This window comes from Magnolia sinica, chromosome 17, assembly GCF_029962835.1.
Source record: "Magnolia sinica isolate HGM2019 chromosome 17, MsV1, whole genome shotgun sequence".
Taxonomy (NCBI): domain Eukaryota; kingdom Viridiplantae; phylum Streptophyta; class Magnoliopsida; order Magnoliales; family Magnoliaceae; genus Magnolia; species Magnolia sinica.
In genome coordinates, this window is record NC_080589.1 from 35,496,376 (window position 1) to 35,501,735 (window position 5,360).

The window sequence follows — 5,360 nt, forward strand, 5'->3', positions numbered from 1 at the left end:
TAGGTACTGTTCTAGCAATACTAAAACTGCCGACAGGAGAATCGAACCATCACCGACTACATCGAAGAATTTCAACGGTTGGCAACGCGAAACGACCTGTCAAAAACTGAATTATAGAAGGTAGCACGATTTATAGGTGGGTTACGATTACGATTCAGGACTGAGTTTAGATGCACCAAGTCAGGCTCGTGGATGAAGTAGTTCAATTGGAAGGAAGGGTAGAAACACAACTTGCAAGAGTTCCTGCTCGACCTTATCCTTCAACTCGACCCCCCATAACAGGTCCCATACAGGATCTAGTGCTAGCATGAGGAATAGAACCAATAGGAGAATGTCTTCGTCCTCAACCTCCTTCAACCACAAACCGTGATACGAGGAGCGACTCATTTAATGTTTCAACAAGAAACAAATGCATTCAATTTGGAAGAATTATTTTACTCAATAATTAACAAAGGAAGAATGAAGAGAACAATTATTGTATTTTGTTTATTCTGAATTCGTTTACATCCTTTTCTCTCATTTGATTCCAAAATAAAGTATTTACATAATACAACACGAATAATAAATATTTTAATATTAATTTCTGCAGCATTTCAGATCATATTGTGATCTTCAGTGTGGAAGTGTTGTTGTAATAGAATAATATTCATCCTGATTGATTCCATGCTCCTGAGATACTTTGATTCCTCCATTCAAATTAGGGTTCTTTTTTATTCTTTTAAAATGAATAATCTTTTTTTGAACTGACTATCCACTGTTCGCACAGTAAACCCATTATGCAGATGGGCCTGTTGTGCGGATGAACCTGTTGTGCGCACTCATTGTGTGGGCCATCAATTGTGTGCCCCTCTCTATTGTGCGTACCACCTATTGTGCGCCGCACAACGGTCGCTTTTGGTACCTAGGCTCTTTTGAAGTTTGAACTCTTCTCTGCTGCTCTGATGCTATTCGAATAAATGAAGTATAGGGAAGTGGAGTATTTATAGCCTTCCGCACGTGCGAACCCTTCTCAAAGATTGATTGTGCGCATATGTTCATTGTGCGGCTATACCTGTTGTGTGCCACACAATAACACTTCCATAGCAGCTCCTATTGTGCGCAACACAATGACACTTCCGAGGCCACTTCTGTTGTGCGTTGCACAACAACACTTCTGAGGCAACTTTTGTTGTGTGCTACACAACCATATTTCCAAGGCAACTTCTGTTGTGCGCTGCACAACCAAATGGTGTCAAATTTTGTTTTCTTTAGGAATCTTATTCTCTTCTTCTGATCAATTTTTATGCCTCAATAGATGCCGCATTGATCCTTCATTTCCAATTTTTCTTTTTTCCAGATGAAATTAAGGATCAATCTAAAAAATTTCATTCTTTTTCCCCTTTGCGCACAACCACTGCTCGTTGTGCAGTCGGGTCCGCACAACAGACCCGAATCCAGAGTCCTATATAAGCAAGACTTAGCTTCATTTCATCAATTCGAAATCTCGGCCGGCTTCCTCTGTACGCAAATCCTTTTCGCACAACATCTTCTTACGCTTAAGGCATCTCAGCGCACAACACTTTCTAGCACACAATGCGTCTCAGTGAGCAATGCTTTCCAGCGCACAACACATCTTTGCGCGCAATGCTTTTTAGGGCACAATTCGTCTTAGCGCATAACGCTTACCTGCGCACAACAGACTCTGTGCATAACAGTTACTTCCTGCCCAGAAAATTTTCCAAGTACCTGAACTCTGCTAAATTTTTTTCTTATATTTACTCCGATAGCCTTCATCCGTTAAGCATGAAATATTCAAAAGTTCGTCTTCAAGAAAGAAGCAATATCCATCTTCTTCAAGATTTAGACAGTTTGTAAGGCCCGTATCCTAGTCTGTACCATTTCGTAGACTCCCGCGGTCCTCCCTGCTGAATTCTAGTAACCTTCGACCTGTAATCGGTATTTGTGTGTGACCTTAAGTCGCATCCTGTGATTTTGAGTCGGCTTGACTCGAAACTTGTACCATCACGACTGCACCGTCACCGCGGTTCCAACGTCGCGTCTTGCGCATCAATGCGATACCCAGGCCACGAGTTGTGGGCCCGCGTATTTTTAGAAGAAAAGCAGCGTGTTGCGAATTCTGAGAGAATCTCTACAATCCATCCAATCAATTAATCAAGTACTCAACCCATCACTCAACCTATCACACCCATACCTCACACGTCACCTCTGTTACACAACCCATACACCTCTTACACAAGCTACCCCAAAGTGAACTCTTACATCACTCCATCCATCACTCACACCCATCACTTCTGTCTTACAACCACCCTCTCTCTCTCTCTCTCTTTCTCTACTCACTTTTCCAAGCAACCAAAGAGGTTAGCTGTCTAAGCAATTCTAAGCTCCAAGAGAGCTAAGTGTGGCCCACCTCCTGCCCCTCTCATCTCTCATCTCAACCCTCCAACCTTTATCAACCTCCATCAAAGTGAGAACCAAGGAGTTTGGCGTTCCATCGGACCAAGAATATCAAACGGTAGGTGATTTGTAGGTTAGATTCTATTTTTGATGGTGGACCAAGTGGGGCCTACCAATTGATGGTATGGATCCTATTTGGGACCCATCTTGATGTATGTATTGTAATACTAGAGGGGCCCACAGTGGTGGGGTCTCTCCATCACGCTGTTCCTTTTCTCTCTCTATCTCTCTTTTTCCTAGTTTGCTGGACCACCCATTGAACATGTAGGGATGATCTAGACCGTCTGGCAGGTGAGACAGCCTTGCTGTCCACCCTACTGGACTGTCAGTCCAGTTGGATGGAATGGATGATGGGAAAACACAAATATTACCTTGATCTAAAATCTGGTGGGCCACTCTGTCGTGGACCGCACCCTAATCTGATGTGCATGTGTGGTGCATCCACACTGTTCGCCCAGCTAGCTTGAGCCATTAGGCTAGATGGGCCAGGACGTGGTGGGCCCCATGTGGGACCCACTTGATATATATATATATACATATACATATACATATATATATATATATATAGATATATATATATATATATATATATATATATATATAACATATATATCTGGTGGGCCCCACGTGGGACCCACCTGTTGAATGTAAGCAGGTTGGCTGGTGCGTCTTGCACCAGTTATATAGCTGCTGTATTGCAACCAGCAGTGGACTCCACCATGATGTAAGGGTCTTATCCACACCGTCCACCTGGTTGGACGGTGGGACCCACACGTGTGAAGTCCAGCACCGTCCAGCAGGGACGGTGGACCCCACCGTGATATATATGTTTCATCGAAGTCGTCCATCTATTTTATATTAACGCCATGCATTTGTTTTATACCCACACCGTCCATCCATTTTTCATCTGGACCATACCATGATGTATGTGTTTTAGTCCAACCGTCCAGATGACCGGACGGTGGACCACCATTGATGTATATGTTGTAATCCACCGTCTAGATGGCTGGACGGTGGGCCACACGCTGATGTTTTTTTTATTAAAGGAAATATAATAAAATATATTATATATAATACGTATCTGGTGGGCCACATGTGGGAACCCACCTGCTGCGGGCCACACCATGATGTATTTCCTTACATCCACACTGTCCAGATGTCTGGATGGTGAATGCCATCGAGATGTATGTGTGGTCTGCACCGCCATCTGTGGGGCCCATAAATGATGTGTGTTATATCTAAATTGTCCATCAGTGGGTCCCACCATTGTTGTACGAACGTCAGCTGATGTATGTGTTACATCCAAACCGTCCATCCAATTAGCAAGCTCGTCTTAGGCCTGAGACTAAAAATGAGGCAGATCTATCAGGTGGACCACACTACAGAAAATAGTGGAGAGATGAACGCTTACCGTTGAAATCTTTTTAGGACCACAGCAGTTTTGGATCAAAATGATATTTGTTTTTTTTTTTTTTTCTCTCAATTAGGTCTTTGTGACCTTATGAACAGACTGGATGGAAAATAAACATGATGGTGGGCCCTGGAATTTTTAAACGGTGAAAATCTTTGTGGTATGGTTCAGATGATCTTTCGATATGATTCATTCTTTTAGAAATGCTCTAGAATGATCTCTAAAAATAGGTGAATGGTGTAGATGGCGCGGCCCACTTGATGTATATGCAGCCCATTGATGCCGCCCACTTGATGTATATGCAGCCCATTGATGCGGCCCACTAATGTATATGAGGCCCATTGGTGCGGCTCGTGGATGCAGCCCACTTGATGTATATGAGGTCCATTGGTGCGGCCCATGTGATGTGGCGCACTTAATGTATATGAGGCCCATTGTGATGTATTCGATGGCCCATGGGTTGAGGCCCAATGTGATGTATATAAGGACCATGAGTGAGGCCCAATGAGACGTATGTGAGGCCTTTGTGTGTGGCCGAATGTGATGTACATAGGTCCATTGTAATGTGTGATTCTACCATAATGTATGTAATGATGTTTATGGCGGGCCATGCCTTGGGAGTAATGATGGTTTGATGTCCACATTGTAAGAGCAATGATGGTTGAATGTCCACATTGTAACTCTCCCTAGGGCCCATTGTTAGGCCCATACCTGTTGTGTGTAGGCTGTCCAGGCCCATCTTCGCGATGAAGATAGTTCATCACCATATAACATGCTTAGTATAACTCCATGATTCATGCCCATACGCATCATATGTATGCTTGATATGAGGAGTGACTGATCATAGCATATGCCATTAGGTAGACTGTTTATGGGACTCACCAATAGGAGTTACCCACATGAGCGCACGGTACGCGTAGGATTACTGCATGACTGGACAGTGTAATTCATACATCTTGCATTTGTATGACATGATCACTGTATGCCTTAGCAACATCAGGGTTGTGGCCTCCACATGCACATCGTGGATGGTCAGATTGGATACCGAAAATATTGGCTCTAACACTATGGGCACATAGGATGTCCTTGGATAAAGTCCCAGAACCTTTTTAGTACCAGGAGATGCTCTAACGTTTAGACCAAGTGGATAATGAGTACATAAGTGCCGAATACCAGTACGTCGTGTCTTCCACTGTGTCGTGGTCGGTTGGAAGGGGGTGTGGCCTTATCCGCCCGAGTGAGGGGGCTGTAAGCCAGGTTGAGTTTGACCAGCTTGCAAATGGGTCCGCTATCGATGAGCCGGGTAGGTATTGACGGACTACTGGTTAGGCGGATAGTGTGGTCTCTTCCACTTGCTGGGCTGTGGGCTAGGGAGGCGGCAGTCAGTGTGGAGTGTACTAGACCCCGGTGATATTCCAGAGATGAGCTGTATTGTTATGTGAATTCAGATGAGGATTGGCATGCTTGCGTTGCATCTCACATATGACATTTGGCT